We start from the raw sequence: 21,736 nt of genomic DNA, 5'->3' as shown, positions 1-21,736 counted from the left end.
TCATCTGGCGGTCAAGGGCTGGAACCCAGACTGCCTGGTGGAACTCTAGCTCTACCATCGACTAGTGGGTGATGCTGGGCAAGAGACTTAACCTTTTGGTGCCCCAATTTCCTTATTTGAAAATGAGGATGTAAAAATACCCACTCCCTAGTGCTGCTGTGGGGATCAACTCCCAAGTGCCTAGCACTGTGAGGATTAGGTGCTGAGTACCCAAGCACCTTCTTGGTTCTTGGCTACTTTGATAATTCTGCTGCTGATGGTGATGATGCAGCTGATAAAACAGGTTCTCTATCAGATGCTGAGGACAGACTAGGGAACAAAATGCTCCCCAAACAAGAGTGACATCCAACAGGCAGGACAACATGGTATCAGTGATGGCTGTGAGATAGGAGCCAGGAACATCTCAGGGAGGCTTCCCTGGGTGAGGAATCAGCTTCTGAGCAATGAAGAGAGAGCTGGAAGTCATCTGGTCACGCACAGGGGCAGAAATAGCACCCAGATAGGAGGAACAGCATGCAGGAAGATTTGGGGTGTGAGGCACCCTGAAGCGGGGGAGATAACCAGCCATAGGTGTCCAGGGTGAACTGCAGCTCCTGAGCTTGTCAGGGAGTGGATGAACTTACCCAGCGGCCCTGGCTGCATGTGCTGCATTTGTGGCTGTGCTCCCAGCCAAGGGGTGGGTCATCCCTGGCTTACCGCTGCCACCCACAAGCCCAGCCAGGCGGGCTGGAGCAGCCTCCTTTGGCGGCCCCAATCCACACAGCTGGCGCCCCCGCCCCGGCAGCCTGTTTCCTGCTCCTCCCCTCTCTCCTCCCTCCAGCTGTTTCTCTGGCTGAGTTCTGTCCCTGTCCCACACACACTCAGGACAGAGTAAGGCTCCTGGGATGTTCCAGGAGGCCGTGCTCTGCAGAGATCCCGCATGAACTGAAGGAATGCTTCCAAGTAAACAGCCACTTCCAGGGCAATCGTGTGACGGGGAGAAAGAGACCAGGGCACAAGTCCCCAGACTAGTGGCCTGAAGCCACAGGAACCCACAGGGACTTGCCAGAAGGTACTGCACTTGACTTTGAGTCCTGCAGAGGGTAGGGAGGGGCACACTGGCAGAGGCCTGAGCTAGCCCCTCTCCTAATGTGGTGTTTGGCAAAAGGAAAAAAGTTGCAGTGTTAATTCCAGCTCTGAAGAGGGGCGTCCTGTTTGTAAAAACTAGCCAGGCCATCACAGGTCCATCTGTGTGGGTGAATGCTTCCCAGCATTGAACTTGAAGCCGGCTTGTCCTTAGCCACAGACTGCACACCTCCTTCCAGCAGACAGTTCAGTAGCTGTGTGGAAAGCCTGTCTTGGGATTGCTGGAAGTCTGCTGGCTGTGTCTGCTGCTCTTCTTGTTTTTATTATAAGCAGTGCTGCAATGGCTGCTTTGTGGAATAGTCGTGCTTTGTGTGTTGGGCCTATGGATTCATTTCCACAGGCTACTTGCTGCATGTGTGTGCACGTATGTATATGTATGGTGTGCATGGGAGGATGTCTTCCTCTCTCATTCTCCATATTACTGTCTTGAGACAGGATCTCTCACAGAACCTGAAGCTCACGGTTTGGGCTAGGCTGGCTAGGGGAATCTGCCTGTCTCTGCCCACTAATGCTAGGGTTACAGGCACATGTGACTGTTTCAAGGTTTTTACCTGGGTGCTGGAGATTTGAACTCAGGTCCTTATGCTTGCACTCTTACTCACTGAGTCAACTCCCTACACCCTCATGTCAGGGTTAGCTTCCATTATCAACTTAACACACCTGGGAAGAGGGAACCTCAAATGGGGAATTTCCTCTATTGGATTGGCCTGTAGGCATTTCTGTGAGGCATGTACTTAATTGTTGTGATGTGGGAGGGCTCAGTCCCTTGTGGGTGGTGCCACCCCTGGGCAGGTGGTCCTCGGTTGTACAAGAAAGCAGGCCTAGAGTTGGGTGTGGTGGCGCACACCTTTAATCCCAGGGCTTGGGAGGCAGAGGCTGGCAGATCTCTGTAAGACCAGCCTGGTCTCCATAGTGAGTTCCAGGCCCATTGTGACTACAGAGAGACCCTGTCTCATAAAGATTACAGGAAGGAAGGAAGGAAGGAAGGAAGGAAGGAAGGAAGGAAGGAAGGAAGGAAAGAAAGAAGGAAGGAAGGAAGGAAAGAAGGAAGGAAGAAAAAGAAAGAAAGCAGGCCTAGAATAGAACAGGCCAGGGGAGCAAGCCAGTAAGCAGCGTTCCTCCGTGGTCTCTGCTTCAGTTCCTGCTTCTGGGCTTCTGCCCTGCTTAAGTTCCTGCCTTGGCTTCCCTCAGTGATGGACTGTCACTTGGGTGTATAAAATGAAATAGACTGTTTCTTCCCCAAGTTACTTTTGGTCAAGGTGTTTATCACAGCAGCAGAAGAGTAACTAGGACACCTTACCACCTTCTTTTTTCAAATGAAGGCTATCTTTTAAAAAGATTTATTTTCACTTATGTAATGTGTATTTGGGAACCAGGGGATATGTGGACAGATGTGCAGGTATCTGTGGACGCCACAGGCATCAGATGCCTTGGAACTGGAGCTACAGTTGTGAGCTGCCCACCAGGGGTGCTGAAGACCGAAGTCAGGTCCTGTACAAGAGCAAGTGCTCTTGACCATTGAGCCATCTCTTCAGCCCCTTGAGGCCTGTTTAAGACACTGGAGCTGTCTGGCCCTGTCAGTTTCTGCCTGCCTGCTTGCCCTGTGGTATGATATTGGGGCCTCATAGTCTCAGCCTCACCCACGTGTGGCTGGCCTCCGAGCACCCCTTCCTGTGAGAGGCGTAGTCTCCCATCTACAGGTTTTCATGTGTATCGTTTTTATTTTTTATCTTTTGAGACAGCCTCATTGGGACCCAGGGCTCACTGACTAGGCTAGGCTGCCTGGCTAGCCAGCCCCATGGATCTTCTGCCTCCACTCAGGCACTGGTATTTCAAGCATGTACCACCATATCTGGCTTTTCGTATGGGTTCTGGAGACCCAAACTCAGGTCCTCGTGCTTGCAGAGCAAGTGCTCTTACTTGTGGAATCTTCCCAGCCCTGCATCTCTTTATTAATGCTGATTATTGGTCTGTGGTTTACTTATCTCTGATTAAACTGCCTGCCCCCATATTTATGCTTTCTTATTGATATTTAAGAGTTCTTTGCATATGGTGGATAGGAGCTTTTGGCTATGCTCTCTGCTAAAAACATCATACTCCCTCAACTTCATTCTAATGCATATACAACGAGGGAGCCATGTACAAACAAACACCCTTTATAGCAACTCAGGAGCTGCAACTTGATAGATGTTTGATGGTTGGATATGTGTGGCTTGGAGAGGGCGGGTCTCAGGTCTGAGGTCAAAAGGGGAGGAAGTGGCTGAGGAGGTCTTGTGTTTGCTCTCAGTTAAGAAAGCCCCAACTTCCCTTTGATACCCACCCCCCTTCCCAAGCGGATCTGTCTGCGGTTCCTGCTTCTGTCAAGGGAAGGACCAGCTCCTCTACACTTTGGTGCCGTGGACAGTGCCTGGCTCCGCCTGTGGGAAGGGGGCTGGCTTGCCATTCTCTTCTGAAAGGTTTGGCTTAAACTTAAACACTCAGGCACTTGGGAGCCCAGAGGTGTCTGTGGACTCCCCTAACACTTTGAGGAGTTGATGAACTTGACTTGGGCCCCTCCCTGGCTTGACCTTTCCTAGAAGTCCCTGCCTGTCCTTTAAGCTCTTCCTGGGCCCGTACCCTACCATAGATCCTGCCATGCTGTCTTGCCATTCATCTCTTCTGTCTCCTGACAGCCTGGGGTTTCCCTGAGGCTGCAGTTCAATATTACTCCCTCTGGGTCCTTCATTCTCTGCACCAGAGGTTACACACAGAATAGTGCCTATTGGATGAATGGAACAACTGGGCCTCAGTTTCACTATCTGCAGAATGGGCTGGGGCAGTAGACTGCAGTCCTGTCTCTTAGATGTTTACTTATGAATGCCTTACTGCTTGCAAACCACTTCATTAAAGTGGTTTTCTGAACTCTTCAACATGACCCTGTGATGAAGGTTTTAGTAACACTCCTGGTTTGCAGATTAGAAAGCTAGGGTCTGGAAGGAGATCTAATGTTAGACATTCACAGACTCCACAGGGCACTGAGGCTACAGAGGTCAGTTTGAGCTAGCCTGATGCCTAATGACTGAGTGAAATGGGAGAAATGAATTGATTCCCGGCAGTGCTTAGCAGAGTATTAGGCCATAAGCTCTGAATATTTGCTCTTATTTCCATGGTCATTTGTATGCTAACATTCTGCCTTTGCCTGTGACATCCATCTGAACCATGCGGAGGCTAATATGAATTGTGTATGTGTGTGTGTGTGTGTGTCTGTGTGTCTGTGTGTCTGTGTGTGCGTGCGTGCGTGATGTGATGTGTGCACAGAGTATGTAGGTGCATGTCATTTGTATGCTAACATTCTGCCTTTGCCTGTGACATCCATCTGAACCATGTGGAGGCTAATATGAACTGTGTATGTGTGTGTGTGTGTGTGTCTGTGTGTGCGTGCGTGCATGATGTGATGTGTGCACAGAGTATGTAGGTGCATATACCCATGCACACAGTTGCAGAGGCTGGAATGGGGTGTCTGGTGTCTTCTTTTTACTGTCTTGAGACAGGATCTCTCACTGAAACAAGAGTTGACTGTTTCAGCTAGACTGGCTGACCAGTGAGCTCCCAGAATCCACCTGTTTCTGTCCTCCAGTGTTGGGGTTACAGACATGTACAGTCATGTCTGGCTTTTCATGTGGGTGCTGGGGATTTGAACTCAGGTCCTCATGCAGAGCAAGCACTTTTACCCACTGAGCCATCTCCCCAGTACTCATGGGTGTTTCTTAAAGCTTTAGTGTTTGTGAATCAGGGTTTCTGAGGGTGAGCCTCAGGTGTCTGCAGGCCAAACTGGGTCCCCAGAAGCTTGGTGCGCCTCAAACTTAAGAATGACTGACCAGAGCCTGGAGTATCTTTTTCTGCTCTGCCCTCTGTTCGGTTTTCTATTTCTTCACTGTCTGTGCATTGAGGATCCTTTTTCCTTTCTAAGCAAATATCCAAAACTTCTGTGGAGCCACATGTTCTGTGTCAGCAACTGAGGCCAGGAGGCTGCCCTGAGAAGTGAAACTTTGTCTCCTGAGACCACAGCGTGCTGGCTCCCACTGGTTCCCTGGGGTGGGGCCTTTGAAGTTATATATTTGCAGAGTCCTTTTGTCAAAGAAAAGTAGATGGGAAGGTGCAGTCTGAAAATAGACAAAAAATCGTGTCTTAAACAGAAGGTACAAACTTCCTCTTGTTGCTGAAGAAACTCTAAGCAGCCTCTCAGCTCTGCAGGGTGCAGGGGTGGGGGGCCTCAAGAGACACGTCCACACCTCTATTGGACTCGTGTGATCGTAGGCAAGGCGTTCCCAGTCTCCAGCTGTAATCGTATCACCTGTTCGAGGAGGTTTGACCTGTATCAGATGTGTGAGCAGAAGTAACAAATAGTCCCAGTCATCCTTAATGGCCCAAACAGGACAGACAGATACTACAAGGCAGGAAGTTCTTTTTATTTTTTGGTTGCTGTCTTTCTCTGTGACCTTTTAAAAGCCATTTTTATGGGTCTCACCATGTTGCCCAGGCTGGCCTTGTAAGCTCATGCAATCCTCATTTGAGTAGCTGACTTAAGGCGGATATTTCCAAGTGAAGGGTCCTCTGCCTCACGATTCAGCCAACCCAGCTCACAGCCCCAGTGCCCCACCACACATCATCACTGATGGTAGATGGGAGGGTATGACGGTGCACACTTGTGCCCTGACTGCCTTGGCTCAGAAGTAGCATGCTTAACTTCTGCCCACTGGACAACTATTCTGGATCTGGTGTGTTGCAAAGGAGGCTGGATATGGAGCTCTAGTGAGGGGCAGCTATTGCCCAGCCACAGCTGAGTCTGCGTGAAGAGAGAAGGGATCTTTGCCAACAGCTAGCTGTCTCCATCACAAACACAGTGACCCCTTGGCTTTCTTCCATCTTTACACATCAACCTTGAAGTTTTTGTGGTGATGTCAGACCACTACCCTCAACGCAACCCCAGACTCTAGGTTCCTAAACATGGATCCTTCTAGAACACAAGCAAATGCCGTTTTCTTTCCAGAAAAAGGAGACAAGAATACCCACGTTACTGAGTGCATTGCGTTACATGAGTAGGAAGCTTGTGTATCCATCATCTCATCACCTTCTCTCACACCCTGTGTGGAAGGCCTCAGGGATAGGACCTCCACATTATAGATCAGGAAAATGAGGCTCAGAGAGGGACAGGGGCTTACTCAGGATCACACAGCTCCTAAGCATAAGAACTAGGATTGGAACTCAGAAAATCTTGCTTGTGTTCGAGGATCCCATTGCATGTTAGGATGTTCACAGATGTGTGTGTGTGTGTATGTGTGTGTGTGTGTGTGTGTGTGTGTGTGTGTGTGTGTGTGTGTGGGGGATGGGGGTGTGCTTGGGTGTTTGTTCATCGCTCTCTGATGTTAGGATGTTCACAGATGTGTGTGTGTGTGTGTGTGTGTAGGATAGGAGCTTGCTTGGCTGTATTTCCTCAGAGCTCAGTATAGGGAACTGCCAGCTTGGGATCAGAGGACCCAGGATAGTGCTGGTTACGAGGCAGCTGGGTGGCTAGCCTGGCAAAGTCCAGTATGACTGTTCTCATTACTGGCCATGCAGAAGACAAGGGACAGTGTGTAAGAGTGTCATGGACGTATGGACGTCGTGGGCTGGGCTCATGGAGGCGCTGGGAGCAGAGAAAGAAACCCTGGCAGAGAAAAGCTACAGCAGTGTGAGACGCCAGGGCTAGGCAGGTCCTGTTCCCGTCCTTGAGCTTCTCAGGGGAGAAGAACTTGTAACATAGACTTCCACTCATTCGTTCAATCAACACTTGCTAGTACCTATTCTGTGTCTCGTGATGAAACAAGGCAAGATTCTCATTCCTGAGAACTTCCATGGAGTGACTGCCTGCTGTCATTGAGAGTGAGGTGCTGATTGGTTGAGTGACAATGTGGAGTCACTTGACCGCAGGTAGCCTCTCTCTACACTTACCTCTAAAAGGGAGGCCCTCAGCCCATCCTGGGATTCGAGGAAAGGGCCTGTTTTCGGCAGCCACTTTGTGTTACTTCTGGATTCAGGACTTGGTGTTGCTTCTGGTTTAAGGTAACAGATTTCTTTAATCTCTGCAGTTTTACAGGAAGGACCATAACTTTGTTTGAAAAAGAGTAGAAATTTTAGTGCTGCTGAATGGAACCCAGGAGAAGTAGTTTTACACAGTGTTGTCAAGGAAAGAAATGCTTATACCAGGAGGTGGCAGTTGGCAGTGGCCCTGGTCATTAGAGCTGCTCCAGTATTCAGCCCCCAGCTTCTCTGACCCTCTTCACCCTGGCTGTGGGGGAACCAGATACATCAATAGGGTGGAACATAGCATGTGCAGGATCACTGAGGGCACCCCAGGTTCTCAGGCTTTGAACTGTGCTTCTACAGGTCTGAGCAGCTGGTACCCTGTCTGGTACCAGCTGGTACCCAATGGTGAAGGCCCATTGGGCTTTGGGTTCAGGTCTGGGCTTTGTGTCAGTGGGTGCCTGGGGCGTCTCTACTCATGCTGGGGCATCTGGACTCATACTAGGGCAATGCTGGAAGTACCCTCAGCTGAGTCAGCAGGGCTTGGAATCACTTCTGCTTTCTCAGGGGACATGCCTTGGGTTCTGAGATCCTAGCCTTGGGCTCTTGCTGATGTAGCTCTTGTGCAAGGAGGTGGGTGTTGGGAAGATTGGTACAGGGAACAGTTGATTGCCCCCTGGAAATCTCAGATGGTAGAGGCAATGAGCAGGTAGGGAGAATGTGCTAAGAATGGAGAGAGAAAGCAGGCCCTGCAGGTTCCAGCCCTGCACCAGAGCCTCTGGGTTGTCTGCCAAGTTCCTTGGCCTACAGTATGTGCTAAGTAAATGACTGGAGTCGTGGTTAAGGACAGACACTCAGATCTCGTCCCTGTTACCTGAACTTTCTTGAACACTGTTCCTGATCCCTTGTGTGGAATGAAATGAGCTCAGGTGGTGTTCTAGCTTCTCTTATGTTGCTGTGATAAGATGCCCTGACCAGACGCAACCTTGGGGAGAAGAGGGTTTGTGTGGCTTACGATTCCAGGTTATAGTACATCACTGAGAAAAAGTCAAGGAAGGAACTCAAATAGTTAGTTACCCCACATCCACAGTCTAGAGAAGAGATAAATACATCCACACTGCTGGCTGGCCTTCAGCTAGCTTTCTCCTCTCACACAGTTCAGGAGCCTATGGAATGGTGCCACCCACAATGGGCTGGGTCCTCCTACATCAATGAACAATCAAGGCAATTCCTCACAGACTTGCCCATAGACCAACCTGATCTAAATAATTCCTCATTAAGACCTTCTTCCCAGGTGATTCTGGGTTGTGTCAAGTGGACAGTTACAATTAACCAGCACAGGTGGTACGTGGATTAGCCTCCATTTGTTGCTGTAACAACTGTAGCCCCAGCTGTCCTGGAACTCACTATGTGGACTCAGCATACCTCCTGCCTTCCTCTTGGATCATATGTTCCTCTCCCTCTGTATTCTACCTAATCTCCCCATTAATCACATCTGCTGAGTGTCTTTTTGCTGGGTAAGGCCAGGACATGGGCGTTTTCTGGGGGTGGGGTCAGTTATTGCAGGCCACGGTGATAGACAGCTCAGGCTTTGAGTTGCACTAGTTCATCTCCTGGAGAGTTCAGAACCATTTTCTTCCTTATGATTGGCTCTGAGGAGCAGAGCACTGACCAGTGAAACCAGAAGTGGGTATGACTAAGTAGCAGGGCTGAACCAGGCATATCAAGAGGTCATCAGGTCTGGCCTCAGCCAGGCATTGGCACCATTTAAAGTGGGTTCAAGGCCCTGCTTTAGCACATAGGAACTGCTGACTGAGCAAATGTGACATACCACAGGGTGGTTATTAGGGTGATAAGAGGCAGCCAGTGTTCAGGGCCTGGGCCCCTGCAAAGGCTTGACTTGATCACACAAGGCCCAGGCAGTCTCACTGTCCAGGTTGGGTCCCTCTGTGCCAGGCATGCTGACTAGTGATTTCTAGACATAAGACCCCCTGTGTCTGCCCCACGCTGACAGCAGAGCTTATCTGATCTTGGGCTGCTGGCCCCTGAGCTTGCTGGTATATTCCTTAGTGAGGACCAGCTGGGGACAAAGCCAGCTGGCTAGCCAAGCTTGTTTCTCTACCTGGTTCTGAGACAGTACCAGAGCCATCTGTCCCCTCAATCCCAGAGCCCGAAGCTCTTTGTTCTGCTGCCAGTGTGACTGTTTCTTCCATTCCTGTGACCTTCCTTCCTCCTTTCCTTCCTTCCTTCCTTCCTTCCTTCCTTCCTTCCTTCCTTCCTTTTTTCTTTTTCTTTTTGTTATAGTACTGGGGATGGAACCCAGGTCTTCTCCTGCATGCAGGGCAAATACTCTAACCCTTTTTTTTTTTTTTTTTGAAATAGAGTCTCACCAAGTTACACAGGCTGCCTTAGAACTTGTGGTCCTCCTGCCTCAGTATCCTAAGTAGCTGGACAACAGGCCTGTTTTGCAAGGTCTAGCCTGCTGGAGTTCTTGAGACCAGCACAGTGTCTCCTGTGCCACACTCTGTGGGCTATGATCAGTCTCGGCCCAGTCCAGATTCAGCGGGAGGGAAACAGAGTCAGCTTCCTGATGTGAGGAGTGGCCAGTGTGCACCGTCAAGGCTGTTGGAGTGACTTTAAGATCAGCTGAACTGATCTGAAGTCTGATGGTGTGTACCACCTGGGGTGACCATTTGTCACCGCAAGTTCATCTACATTCCCATTTCTCAGATGGGAACAGTGAAGGTCAGAAAAGGGGAGGGACAGGGGTTTAGGGAGGCCATGGGTGAGCAGGGGAGAGCCTCCATTCTTGGGCATTTATTGGGCATCTATTCTGCTAAGCAGGGGCTATAAGGGGGGCCAGTTCATTCCACAGAGCCCCTAACTGTGTGAGCAGACAGAGATGATTCCATCTGGCTAGAGGTTTAGCTTTCCCATTGGGAAGCTCAGAGCATACCACTTCTGGGGTGCAAACACCCACGGTGCATCTATGCACATCTACCTTTTCAGCAAGGAAGCGAGTGCTTCTTTTTAGGAAGAACTGATTGTTAAATACAGTCACTCCGGTGCTTGCCTGATATGCTTGGTATGTAGGGGCTGTGGGAGCAAAGAGGAGACAGCTTTCCTGGGAAAGCCAGGAAATAAGGCTTCAAAAAGGAAGCCTGCATTTGAGCTGGGTTCAAAGTGTGCTCTGGCCTCCAGTTGCCCAGAGGAAAGTTGGCAGAAATAAGAGACTCCAGGCAGAGCAGAACATGGGTTAGGATTTGGAGGCAAATGAATGTGGGCATCTAGGCAAGGTGGGCAGGGAGCTGGGCATGGCAGGGGAGAGTCTGGAGGCTCTGCAGGGCCTTGAAGCTCCCACCCACTTTCCTGGTGGTCTGACTTGCTTCCTTTTATCCAACAGTATCCTTCCCCTCTCCAAACTCAGTGCTTAAACTTGAACATTGGGACAATGGAAGATTCCAGACAACCTGAACTAATCGAGTTTAAAATTCAAAGACCATAGAAGGGCATGCTAGTCTGTGACTTTATGTCCTGGGTTGTCTAACCCATAAACCAGCCTGGGTGGAGGGGTCAGTGGGTAGATGATTAGCGGGGAGGTTCTAGGCTCCTGACTGAGAAGTGGTCCTCTCTAGAGCAATGCAGTCTGCTGGTCGGTTGGTTGGGATACAGATATAGAAGCCGGAAGTGGTTTCAAGATTCCAGCCCTGGTCTGCCCACTATGATTTGATTTTATTCTTCCTGGCAGAGGCAGACTCTACCACATGCTCTGTGACCACAGGAACCTGGCTGGCTTCACAGGGTCCAGACTAGGAGAGGGGAACAAAGGACGTCAAGAGAAGCTCTTTAGGAAGTGTGGGCAATTTCCAGTCTTTTATAACAGACTCAACTCACAGGGGACCTTTCCTCCTGTCAAGGATCTGGGTCATAAAGAAAAAGTGTGTCCCTCAGGGAGAAGGGATCAGCCACCCAAGAAGCAGAGCACTGACTGCTGGGCTTACAGGCCTCTTTTTAAACTCATTCTGCTGTGCGTGTGTGGCTGTGAGACCTTGGGGATATCTAGTTCCTGCTCTGAAACTTGGCTTTCTCTGTTGTATTTTAAGTGGGCTTTCTTCAGCAGGAGCTGTGGAGGCAGAATTGTGGCCTGCCTCAACAGTGTGGCCCCATAGTCTGTGGGCTGGCACAGTGGAGGAGCTCTGAACCCCTGAACAAAAGACACAAAAGATCCAGCTGCAGAAGTGGGCCCTGCCTGCCCTAGTTTTGTTCTGTCTTGAAGGCCGAAGGCCAGGCTGGTTTATTCTGAGAAGTGAGGCATCTGGCCTAAATGTGCCAGAAAGCTGTAGACTGAAGGAAACCAGAAACAGAGCTCAGGAGGGGATACAGGAATTTGAGTAGATTGCAGGGCTGTCCTGGGGATGCCTCATTCACAGCCTCCCTGACTGCCAGCTCTGGGCAGGGCTGTCCAGTTGGACCCTAGAGTCCCTGTCCTGGTAGGCTGCTCCTGTCCACTCTCTCCTTCCACTTACTTGGCCCCAATCCAGCTCTGGTGGTCACATTTTTCTGAGGCTGGGAAGCCCACAGCACCTCATCCACCTCCTGTCACTTTCACTGCCTGAAGTGACAGGCAGCTTCCTTCCTGAGCTGTATTCGGGCCATGGTCCCCATCCATTCCTACCTCCTGCCACTTAGATTCTCTGGGGTCAGTCACACCAGACTGTAGACTGGTCACCCCAGACTTTTGCCGCAGTGTATTTATGACATACTCCTCAGAAACATGAGAGGGCATGCATGGTCCTGTTTTACAGCAAGGGAAACTGAGGCCCAGAGAAGCTGTGTATTTATTTCTTCTTTCATCTTATAGCTCACAGCATCTTTATTAACCAAACACGGGGCACCAACCTCAAGTGGCTTCAGGTTTTTGCTCTTGGATGGGGGCTTATGGGGGTTTGCAGGGTAATGATTCTATTGGGAGAATCTCTCTCTCTCTCTCTCTCTCTCTCTCTCTCTCTCTCTGTCCCTCACCCTTTCCCTCTCCCTCTCCTTCTCTCTGTCTGCCTCAGTTCTTAAGGTGGTGAGAGGACCTGCCAGGAGGTGTTGCATGGGGAGGATGAAGTGGGATATTTCATGAAGGGACTTGATAGTGGGCACAACATTTACTGGTCTACTAGTAATGGGGGCAAGGCTGTGACAGCTGACTGCTTATAGCAAGTTGGGGTGCCTGCAGAGCCCTTGGGAGACACTGAAATGGGACTGAAGCCCTCTGCTGCATCCTCTGCCCTTAGCATCCATCAGTGATCTCCCTGAGCAGGATGAGGCCCAGAGAGGGTCAGTGACTATGTGAGGCCATACAGCCTGACCTGTTCCTATTCTCCTGTCCTGTTCTGCAGAGCCACCCAGCCTTTGTTTTGTGCCATCCAGGCCTTTCCTATCTACCGTCTCAGATCCTCAGTACACCAGAACTGCTTTAGGTGCCACACCAAGGGCTAGCCTTAGCTATGGGGAACCTCACTGACTCCCACGTTGCTGCTAATCCATCTTCGGCCCCATTCCCTCAGAAGCCTGCTGTCATCCACATTCTTAATGGAGGCCAAAATGGGGAGCTCCCTCACTGAAGTGTCCCCAACTGATGATGGTCCAGGGAGAGGGATCCCATGAGCAGGATGCCCTGGCTATCAGAGATGTCTGTGATGGCAGATTCTCAGATGCAGAGGACACGGCTCAAGAGTCTTCAGCTGGTGATCTTCCTGCAGACTCAGCTTTGCGGCCCCGAGGACAGAAGTGTCTGAGTTAATCCTAGAGGAAGGTACAGTTCTGGTATCCTTGGACTTCTCCTGGCCTCCCTGCTCCTCCTTTTCCTTCTAGACTGAGGATTGGAATAGAATTGATACTTTGTTCGTTTAAAAATTTAAAAAAATTTGTGTGTATGAATGTTTTGCTTGCATATTTGTAGGTGCACTATGTGCATGCAGCGCCCTTAGAGGCCAGAAGAGGGCATCAGATCCCCTAGAACTGGAGTTATAGATGGTTGTGAGCCACCATGTGGGTGCTGGGAATTGAACCTGGGTCCTCTGGAAGAGCAGCTAGGGCTCTTCACTGCTGAGCCATCTCTCCAGTCCCCACATTATTTCTGGAGACAGGAACTCTCACTGGGATGCAGAGCTTGCAGATTAGGCTACACTGGCTGGCCAGTGAGCCCCAAGGATCCTCCTGCCCTCATGTCCCCAACAGGTGCATGTCTGTAATTCAATTAAAAAAAAAAAACTGTGTGCTGGGATTCAACTTAGGCCCTCATGCTTGAATGGTAAGCACTGTGCTAACTGAGCCATCATCTCCCGAGCCCTCAATGTTTTGTTTTAATGTGACAGAGCTTCATGTGAACGGAGTCAGAGAAGCAGAGCTGCCTTGGGGACACCACAGAGCAACATCTATACTACCAGCCACCACCGGCTTCTCAGAGTCTGGGAACATAGGTGGTTCCCTAGCTGTGTCCCACCTTCCTTGGTAGGGGTAGAGGGGAAGGGTACTGGCTGGGTGGGCTTCAGAAGTGAATCGTATCCCATCCTGGTATGTGTGGCGAGGTGGATAGTGTCACTGTAATTCCTCAGCTTCCTAGTGAGGTACCCTCATCTGAGAAATGGGATGGGAATGCTACTTCCTCAAGGTGTCCTGAAGGCAGACTGGGAGGATTTATGAAAGAAGGCTTTCTTTCATTTTATTATTATCATTATTATCATTATTAATTTGTATTTTCCATAACCCATTGATTAAAGGAAAGAAGTGGAAACTGAGGAAGTTGGAAGTAGGTTAATCACATCAGCAAGGGATCAGCATAGGGTGTGTGCTTAGTACTTAGTGTGCAGTGTTAGCTACTTTGCAACTAGCCAGTACCAAGCACTGATTGAATACTAAGCACTAAGGGGCCAGCTAGTAGTGAGCATGTAGCATTACTTTGTTACTGGTTACTCAGTACTTAATATCTATGTGGCACTAGCTACTTTGTTACTAGCTGCCCCTCACTGCTTTGTACTTTCTGAGTCCTTGGCTTGATATACTTTGTTACTGACCACATTCATAGTGCTTAGTCTCAGTGCTTGCCTGGACTTAGCTACTTTTTTCTTTGGGTTTAGTTACATCTGTTGCCATTTGCTGCCTAGGGAGCACTGTGACCATAGCTCTGTATTCCTAGGTGGCTGGAGAGGCCCTGGTAAGAACCCTGAGCCCAGGCTGGCCTTCTCAATGTTTCTAGAATTCCAGTATGGTTGCTGGAACTTTTCTGGCAAGCCTCCCCTGGGGAGAGGTAACATTCTGCTTGCTCTCCCTTGGGTGCCATGTGGAGACACTAGGGACCCCTCTAGATCACAAGCTTATTAGGGGCTTCAAAGCTGGAAGGGTTCAGGGCTCTCTTCCCAGAGAAAGATGCCAAAGTTGTGGAGTGCTGGCTTGTCTGCCACCCCATGACCCTCTGTCCCCTCTTTCTTTCCTTTCATTTCTCTCTCCCTCCATCTCTTCCTTCTTCCCACCCTCCCTCCTTTCATTTCTCTCTCCCTCCATCTCTTCCTTCTTCCCACCCTCCCTCCTTTCATTTCTCTCTCCCTCCATCTCTTCCTTCTTCCCACCCTCCCTCCTTCCCTCCTTCCTTTCCTTCCTTTCTTGGTGCCCTGAGCCAGCTGTGGTTTGTAAAGCTTGAGTCAGGCATCCCTGGGAAACCCAGGTACATGTCTGTTCCCAGGGGAGGGGGGGTGTCTGGGTGGTTCGTCCCCTCTGAAACTGGCTGTGGTGAGACCCTGCCGCCAGGCTGTGGAGGGAGCATGTCTCTGCTGTCCAGGACACATGCCTAGCAGCCCCACACCGAACCCACCACATTCTGGTGCTCAGCAGAAGCCGCGAGGTGTTGAGTGAGGCTGACAGCAGAGGGGTGCCTGTCACAGCTCAGGGAGCAGGATTTGGCCATCACTGAAGCCCTCTCTCAACCAGGGAAACATCAAACCCTCATTGCAAGTATCTGAAGGCATGAACTTTATTTTTAAAACATAAAATTATTTAGAAGGCATGTGTGAGAATATGTATCCTTTAAAAAAAAAAAAGGCTTAGGGGCTAGAGAAGTGGCTCAGTGGTTAAGAGCACTGGCTGCTCCTGCAAAGGACCCAGGTTCCATTCCTGTCAAGCACATGGAGGCTAACAACCATCCATAATTCCAGTTCCAGGAGAGCCAACACTCTTCTGGCCTCCATAGACATTGCACAACACAGGCACACTTGCAAACATGCAGGCAAAACCACTCATACACGTAAAAACATAAAAATAAACATTTTTTAAAGCTTGAGAATTCTACGTTCTTCAACATAGTTCATGTGAGCATTTAAATACAAAAGCTGCTTTCAGACTAGGCATGGTGGCATATGCCTACCATCCAAGCACTTGGGAGGCTGAGGCAGGAGGTTAGGGAGTCCATTAGAGGTCGGCCTGAGCTCTACAGTGAGGCTTAACTTCAAAATAAGCAAACAACCCCTCACAAAAGAATGGAAAACAATTAGAGGCCCTCATAAGCCTTCTGGTTCGATGTGGGGGAAGGTGAAAGCTGGCTCTGATCTTCTGTCATGTGGCCCATGTAGAGAAATTTGAAGGAGAGTTCATCACCCTGGGGTCTGAGGGACGCCCTGACAGTCAACAGACCATCTTCCTCTTGCCTCCTGCAATTGTACTGAGGAAATTGGGGCACAGAGAGGTCAAGTGACTTGCCCAAGATCACAAGTTTGTGACTTGCAGAGCTTAGGTTTCAACCCAGGCACGCTTAACCACAGTGCTTGCAAAGGTGCCACTTTGCTGTTCCTGTCTGTCCCTGCACAGCTGTGGCTGAGCAGCTGAGGTTTGTTTCCTGGACAGTAAAGAGCCCTTCTTTCCAGAGCTGGAGGAGCTGGGTGGGGGACAGGAATGAGAAAAGAATGTTCTCCCAAGTTCTGTCAAGGGCCATGACTCAGATACTTGTCTTGGACATCCTCAGAGGTGCAGCCTCAGATGAGGGTTTGGGTGGCCACCACATGTAGAGGGTGCGTCTTAGCCAGGGTCATGATCAGGATGAGACGAGTGAGGCATGCCCACGTTCGGACCAGCTTGCAGCTCGTTTTTATTTAAGATGTGGACACTCTGCTCACTGTGTGGTTTTAAAGAGATTTTTACAAAAAATGTATTGAATTTTTATTTTATGTATGTGAGTGTTTTGCCTGCATATATTAAGTGCATCACATATGTGCAATGTCTATGGAGGCCAGAAGTGGGTGTTGGAACCCCTGGAACTGGAGTTATAGATGGTTGTTTGCTGCCATGTGGGTGCTGGGAACCAAACTTGGGTCCTCTGCAAGAGCAATCATTGCACTTAACCATTGAGCCATCTCTCCAGCTCCCAGGGCATTTTTGTTTGTTTAGACTTTTTAATTAACCAACTAATTGATTAATTAATTTAGTCTTTTTGAGACAGGGTCTCCCTGTAATGCCAGCTGGCCTGGAATTCGTTATGTAGAACAGCCTGGCCTCAGTCTCACAGAGATCTGACTGCCTCTGTCTCCTGAGTGCCATGTCTGGCTGTTTCAACTTTTTTTTTTAACTTTTTTTTCTCACAGTTTGAAAATTATATATAAGATCTGACTGCCTCTGTCTCCTGAGTGCCATGTCTGGCTGTTTCAACTTTTAAAGATGGTGCAGGAAATCATTATTTATTAGATTAGTGAGTTTGGGGGGGTACCCTTCATCCCTATATTTGTATTAAGGATCAGCATATCACGTTTAGCTCTATGCTCCAGGGGGCAGGGTGAGGTGGGGTGGGATTTGCAGTGTGTTTTCTATTGCTCACAATGCATGCTGAAGTCTGGTAAGTTTAAAGGTAAGTTTAAGGAAGATTTATTTGGGCTCATTCTTATCCAAGGCCATTCATGTCATAGAAGGATAGGACTCTTAAGCCTATTCAACAACAGTAATAGTAACAGAGTTAGGGAGATGACTTAGTGGGTGAGAATGCTTCCTGTGCAAGCCTGAGGACCTTAGTTTGAATCCCCAAGACCCATGTAAAAGCCGGACATGGCTGCTTGTGCTCTAACTCCTGCTTTGGGAGGTGGAGACAGGCAGATCCTGAGAGCTTGTTGGCTGAAACAGTGAGCTTCTGATTCAGTGAGAGACCGTCTCAAGGCAGGAGGTGGACAGTGAAAGAAGAAGAAACGGGATGTCCTACTTGGCCATACAGGTGTATATACCTATACACTCACATGCACGTACAGTTGTAACAGCAGTGGTGCTAGTTAACTTGGTGCAGCTCCACCATGGGCCGTGCCCTGTTGTTCTAGGGTTTTATTTTCTATCCCTTGTCATATCCTAATATCAGCTCTGGGAAGTGTGGATTATTAATATATCACTGAGGGAAACTGCACAGAATCCAAGCATCAAGGGGACTTCCCACCTACTATGTAGCAGGACTGGTATTTGGACCCAGGAGGCTGATTCTAGGTCCTTAAATGTCTGTGATCATCACAAATTGATTATGGCTTCGTGTTCTATTCCTGGTTTCTCCAGCTTCTAGCTGTGTGTCCTTGGGCAAGTTGCTTGACCCCTCTGAACTTCAGTTTCCTTTCCTGAGGTGGTCATCAGGGCTGTTGGGAGGCTGAGGCAAGTGAGGAGTCAGAAGGAGCCTGAGGGTTGGCAGCAAGGGTCCCCATAGCAGGGGACCATAACAAGTCAGCAGTTTCAAGAGTCCCCACTCCTGGCTACAGACCCTAGAGTCCTTGGAAACCTGACCTAGCAGAGAATCACAGCCAGGGCTCCTGGCGGGAAGACAAGGAGGCAGGGAGGGGGACAAAGGCTCCTCTGTCACTTGCTGAGGCACTGTGGTACAGAGACCTGCTGAAGAACCGTGGGCATTCCAAAGAAGGAGAGGAAGACTCCTACGCAGGAGCAGGGGCACTGTTGCCTGCCAGGGACTGCTTCTGACTGGAAGAGTCCTCTGGAAACTTTCTGAAGAGCCTGAAAGGTGAGACCTGCACAGGGAGGGGAGGGGCTCCCTCACCAGGGTTTTCACTGTTTAATTTAGATCCAAACAAAAACAGAACACAGCTTCAAGTTGGTATTCCTCAGAATGCCAGATGGTCTCCAGATCACAGCTCTTCAGCTCCTTCAAGGCTCAGGCTCCAGCTTTGGGCTTGGGGACAGCACTGGAGATCTGCTGTCTGTAGGGGCTCCCTCTCCCAGTCCCTTGGCTGCACTCTGGGGATCCCCAGCCATCCAGTTGTGCCTGTGGGCTTGCCCAGAGGCCAGGGATTCATCAGTCTCCCATGTGCACCCTAGCACTCTCTCCTGATTCCTATTCCCCACAACAGCATGGGAACCAGTATATTTCCTTTGATAAATGTGGAAACTGAAGGCCAGAGTGGGAGTGGCTTATATAGGTGGAGTAAAAACTCAGGTTTCCCAGCTTCCCCGAGACTTCCTACAGAAGATGTAGCCCAGGCTCTGTGTGGACTGTATGTGAGTGTTGGAGGATGCTCTTTGCTGATTAAAATATAGCAAGCCTGCCTGTATGGGTCAAGCTTGGTCCTCATTATAAAAGACTGTAAGGGGCTGGAGGTAGAGCTCAGTGGGAGAGCAAGTTACTTAGCAACACAAGGCCCTGCGTGCCATCCCAGCACCACATACAAACTAAATAAACAATGATGTGACAAAGATCAGACAATGGAAAATTTGAAAAAAGACTATTAAGACAATGGAAAAATAAAGGTATAATTATAGCATTGCATCACATACACAGTAACAACTTAAAACATTTTAACACTAAACATTCTGTCAAGAAATCCAGTACCCATCCCAGTTACAACACCGTAACAGTAAGAAATTGGAAGGAAGGGAAGGCCCTATCCCCAGAGGATTGGTTATTGAAAAGCTGGTAAACTCAGCATAGCCACATCTGCCCAAAATGCTTGAGATTTTTAATTCAGTCCCACATGGCTCTGGTTCTCCTTGGTGTCACTAGAAGTTTCTTTCTGGTCCACTTTGAACCCAACCAAAGAGAGGTCCTGTTGTGACTTATGTACAACCCACCCTCTGTCAAGTCCCTGTCTTCCTAAAGGCTAGGATGGGCTCCCAGGGGCCTCCTGTACACCAAGCTGATATCTCGGCATAGACCTGCTGTCTCCTTCCAAGAGTAACCTTCAACCCTGAGTTCTTAGTGAAGTGCTTGTAGGACAACGATGTGTCTTCCTGAACTCTCCTCAATGCTCACATCCAACAGGCCATGGAAGCTTCTAGAGAAATGAGTGATCCCAAACCCCACACTCAGTCCAGAAAGCAGTTTGTTATGTCTCTTAGTCCTTCTTGTCTCTGTCAGGACTTTCCCAAACACTGTCCATACCCTGAAACCAAACAGCTTGTGTTTAGCAACACTTCTGGGCTGAGGCTGTAGGTCATGGTCAACCATGCACAAGGCCTCAAGGTCTATCCCCAGCACTGCATAAATAAGTAAACAGCAAACAACTGAACAGCAAGCTCCCTTGTTAGCTCACCCAGAGCCCTCGGATGGGCTTCCATGGGCCCCTCTGCCCAGCACCAAGGCTGCCCAGTTGCTGGGGTTCGAACTTCTCAGACCAAAGTCAAAGTCCTGTCTGGGCTCTGGGCCTTCACTTTCTTCTCCAATCTTTCAGCCAGCCCCTTTGTCCCCTCCCTTTAGGATCTCTCTCACTCTCTGAAATCCTTTTTCCTTCTCTGTCTCTCCTCCTGAGTTTTCTCCACCACTCTTCCCTCCTTTCTCTCCACCTGCCCATCTCCAATGCCTCTCTTAGCCCCTCAGTACCTCTTTCTTCTCCACCAGGCCTCTGCTAGGATCTGAAGCGGGGAGGACTGGCCCTCCACTTCCCTGGAGCTGAGGAGCAGGCCAGCCTCAAGGACAGTGGCCAGTGCAGCCACTGGGGCCCAGAAGGGCATGTACTTGGTTTGAATTTCTGTGGTCACTGTCTCTCTAGAGCACTGTAATGCTTTCTGATTGAGAGGCTGTGCTTTCATGTTGCGGTGGGCCCCACCATGCATGTAGCTGGCCATGTGGAAATTGTGACCTTAAGGGAAGCTGGCTCTACCCGGGACAGCCAAGGAGTCAGGCTGGGCTGCAGACACACATGCAAGTCCCATTTCTGCCTCTTGTTCACCTAATACCAAGCCAATAACTGAACTCCTCCCCATTCCACAGATGAGATAAGCCAGGTCAGAGAGGCCAAGTCACTTGTCCAAGGCCCCACAGATTGTTGGCAGATGGAATAAAACTGATCCTGAAGTGCGGGCATTCTGTCGCACCTGCCATGCTGACCACAGGAGCCGTTGAGGTCTCCTGTTCTCCTGTGACCCTCAACCTGGTCTTTACATCTGCAACACAGCCATGAGCAGGAATGTGCTCTGTGCAGTGGCAACTGCCACCTGGGTCCCAGGCGGCTCCTCACTCAGATCCCTGGCTCATGGCTGTCTTTGGGAATAGCTCTCTGAACCTCATTTTCCTCACTTGTCAGGCGGGGACCTGTACTGGCTTACTAGATTACTACAGAAATAACTGAGGATGAGAAGATGCGGGGAGAGTAGAGAGACCAAAGAAGGGCTCTGTGAGAGGGAGGGATTACACAGTTCGCATGTGGGGGATAATAGGTGTAAGTAGGAACTGTCCTTGGCAGCGGGTGACAAACCTTGCTGGGCTCATATGGTAAAATGTGGTAGTGGACAAGCAGTGTAGGGATTGCAGGGCAGTCCAGGCCTGTCCCCCACTGTAACAGAGAGTCAACTAATATTCCACCATGAATGCTGACATCATCAGGACATCAGCTCTGAAAGGCAGAAGGATGCTGTTCTAACCCCTCTGAAATATTCTAGAAATTTCTTCCAATGAAGCCAGCCATGCATACCCCTGCTGGTGTGAACAGTCACCCTCCCCTGGCACATCTAGGGAAAATGGCTTTGTTGAACTGATGTTTGGAGTGGCGTCATCAGCTTAAGGCAGAGGGAGTATATGGTTGGGTCCCCAGAAACTCCTTCCTGTGGTCTGGGCTAAAGCTCTCTGTTCCTGGCAGCAGGATGCCTCAATGTACTTTGGGCTGCTTGGAGCTAGGACCATGTGACCTGGGGGCTGGCATCTCTTCCAGACCGGGATCACTGGAGATGACTTCAAGACCTCTGAGATCTGTTCAGTGTTTCTTATCAGCTGGTCTGATTCCCCCTCAATCCTAGCTCCATCTCTGGCCCTGCCCACATTCTCTTCTTCCCTCCACTCTTTGAATTTATGTTCCCTCTTTTGAACTCTTCTCCATCTTCTGGGCCAATATCTAACAGACAGACAGAAATCTACTATTGCAAACCTGCTCTGACACCCCTCGCCCTCCCTGCCTGGGAAGAGCCCAGAGTGAGCCAGCTGTCAGGGGTTAGGAATTGCTGTCTAAGTCAAAGGGAGGAAGTGGCCGCTGCCAGGGTCGGGGGGTAGTGGGTGTGTTCCGTGTGGCTCCAGGGTCCTGAACCAGGATTGAGATAGAGGCACGGGCACTCAAGTTCAGTTTGTTAAAAA

The 21,736-nt window shown here is 49.7% G+C and overlaps 1 protein-coding gene across 3 annotated transcripts in view; it reads left to right on the top strand.

Moving 5' to 3' along the window:
* The first annotated feature begins 844 nt into the window (after positions 1–844).
* The window catches only part of Cmklr1 (chemerin chemokine-like receptor 1), a 44,007-nt gene continuing 23,115 nt past the window's right edge, over positions 845–21,736 (top strand). For 2 of the 3 annotated variants that reach the window (XM_017802171.2, XM_017802174.2), the window contains exon 1: positions 845–1,051. The gene's annotated coding sequence lies outside the window, so the exon portion shown is untranslated. Of the gene's footprint in view, positions 1,052–12,903; positions 12,971–21,736 lie in introns of those variants that run through there. The other variant, XM_017802175.1, reaches the window with a different exon arrangement.

The sequence above is a fragment of the Nannospalax galili genome, unplaced genomic scaffold (assembly GCF_000622305.1).
Source record: "Nannospalax galili isolate Female #2095 unplaced genomic scaffold, S.galili_v1.0 scaffold103, whole genome shotgun sequence".
Classification (NCBI taxonomy): Eukaryota; Metazoa; Chordata; class Mammalia; order Rodentia; family Spalacidae; genus Nannospalax; species Nannospalax galili.
This window is presented reverse-complemented; position numbering and strand designations above follow the sequence as displayed.